Source organism: Mus pahari, chromosome 1 (genome assembly GCF_900095145.1).
Source record: "Mus pahari chromosome 1, PAHARI_EIJ_v1.1, whole genome shotgun sequence".
Taxonomy (NCBI): domain Eukaryota; kingdom Metazoa; phylum Chordata; class Mammalia; order Rodentia; family Muridae; genus Mus; species Mus pahari.
Window position 1 is genome coordinate 86,909,271 of NC_034590.1, and position 2,782 is coordinate 86,912,052.

Sequence of the window (2,782 nt, forward strand, 5' to 3'; positions counted from 1 at the left end):
TGTGTGTGTGTGTGTGTGTGTGTGTGTGTGTGTGTGTGTGTGTGTGTTGGGGCAGGGGAGTGTCTCTGACTCTTTTCCTGGCTCTTGGGACCCTTTATCACCTCCTGGGTTGCCTTACCTATCCCTGATATGAGGGTTTGTGACTCATCTTAATGTATTTTGTTATTCTGCATTCGTGTTCAGTTGATATCCCTGGGAGGCCTGTTCATTCTGAATTAAAATGCAAGAGGAGTCTCTGGGGGAGAGGAGAGGTTGTGGGAGGGGACTGGGAGGGGTAGTTAGGGATGTATGTACAGGAGAATAAAATTAATAAGCTTTAGTAGTCAATGCTTATAACTGTTACCAAAACTAGGTTAATATAGTAAATATCAGATCTCCATTGATAGTTGATTAACATGTTAAACTGAAATTTTGATATCATATGTATCATGTTCAAGTCTCATTTTTACATACTTTACTTTCTCAGACCTTTACAACTTGCAAAAACCTTTATTTTTCTTTTTATTCTGGAAACATTTAATCATTTACTATGAGACACAGGTTCCTAATTATTGAGAATAGTCATTGAAAAGCAAGCTCTTTTAAAATCATAATTGGAGCATAAAGGATAGCAAAAAGCAATTCTGAACTCGGTAACAACAACATTGTAGCTGTGAGTTTGTTTGGTTCTTTTTTAATGAAACATTTCTTGTGGGTTTACCTATCTCAGTAGGAAGCCTGTTAGCTCTAGGAAAAAGCAAGGGCCTGACTTTTATACTTGAAACCAATTTAGGCTGGCAGGTAATTAAGTCTCAGTTTCAATGCATTTTCAGTTAAGAGGCTCCAGTAATTTAAACTTGCCTTTAAAGCTCTCAAATTTGTATCCTCAGCAGCAACATGTCCATCCTTCGCAACCAAAGTCATTGTAAAGCCGGAACGTAGTTTAACGTGAAAGCCAACTTTTTAACTTTGACCAGAAGAATATCTGTCAAAGTGTCTCTGAAGTTGTTTGTTTTGTTTTGTTTTTAACATGACTGGAATAATTTATTTACTGGATATAAAAGGTGTGTAGCAGTGGGGAATGGGGAACTGGGGAACTGGAGGTAGCCACTAGAAAGTCCCAGATGACAGGGAAGCAAAAAAATTCCCAGGACCCAATGGGGATGACATTAGCTAAACTACTCAACAGAGGGGAGAGAGAACCTGTAGAGACCATATTCAGTGGAGAGGCATGGCCCCCAGTTGAGGGGTGGGGTCACCCACCCATCTCAAAAATTTTAACCCAGAATTGTTCTTGTCTAAAGGAAATGCAGAGACAGAGTGGAGCAGAGACTGAAGAAAAGGCCATCCAGAAACGGTCACACATGGGGATCCACCCCATCTGCAGACACCAAACCCAGACACTATTGCTGATGCCATGAAGAGCTTTCTGACAAGAGCCTGGTAGTATAGCTGTCCCCTGAGAGGCTCTGCCAGCACCTGACCATACAGATTCCACTGCTCAAAGCCAATCATCTGACTGAGCATGGGGTCCCCAAAGAAGGAGTTAGGGGAAGGACTGAAGGAGCTGAAGGGGATTGCAACCCCATAGGAAGAACAACAACCTCAACTAACCATAACCCCAGAGCTCCCAGAGACTAAACCACCAACCAAAGAGTACACATGGAGGGACCCATGGCTCCAGTTGCATATGTAGTAGAGGATTGCCTTATCTGGCATCAATGGGAGGGGAGGCCCTTGGTCCTATGGATGCTCAATGTCCAGCATAGGAGGATACTAGGGCGGTGAGGCAGGAGTGTGATGCAATGCGGGGAGTGGGGGGGGGGGGGAGGGGGAAACCAGGAAAGGGGACAACATTTGAAATGTAAATAAATAAACTTACCAATTTTAAAAAAGAAAAAAAGCAGGAACTATATTTAAAAGAAATTGTATTTGAAAGAAAGCTAAATCAGATGGATTGGTCCTCAGACTAGGAGGGGAAAAAAAATTGGGAAGGAGTTCAATGAAAGAAAAGGAAAACTGTAATTTGGTCATGATATGCCCAATAGCATAAGGGGCTATATCTTTAAGTTGGTTTCTGTTAGCCTGAATAGACATTTGTTACTTAGGGAATTTATAAATCTTAATCATCAGCATATGTGGCTAGTAAGTTCTATTTCCCATAAACAAGAGTTAAATCCAAGTTGCATATATAGTGTTCTGTATCAAATTAAGAATACTTTTTCATAACATAAAATATTTAATGTTCTTTTTTAAAATTATTTTATTAGATATTTTCTTCATTTACATTTCAAATGCTATCACGATTGTCCCCTATACCCTCCCCCACCCTGCTCCCCTACCCACCCACTCCCACTTCTTGGCCCTGGCTTTCCCCTCTATGGGGTATATGAAGTTTGCAAGACCAAGGGGCCTCTCTTCCCAATGATGGCTGAATACGCCATCTTCTGCTACATATGCAGCTAGAGACATGAGCTCTGGGGGTACTGGTTAGTTCATATTGTTGTTCCACCTATAGCATTGCAGACCCCTTCAGTTCCTTGGGTACTCTCTCTAGCTCCTCCATTGGGAGCCCTGTGTTCCATCCAATAGCTGACTGTGAGCATCCACTTCTGTGTTTTTCAGGCACTGGCATAGCCTCACAAGAGGCCACTATATCAGGATCCCTTCAGCAGAATCTTTCTGGCATGTGCAATTGTGTCTGGGTTTGGTGGCTGATGATGGGATGGATCCCTGGGTGGGGTAGTCTCTGGATAGTCCATTCTTTCGTCTTAGCTCCAAATTTTGTCTCTGTAACTCTTTT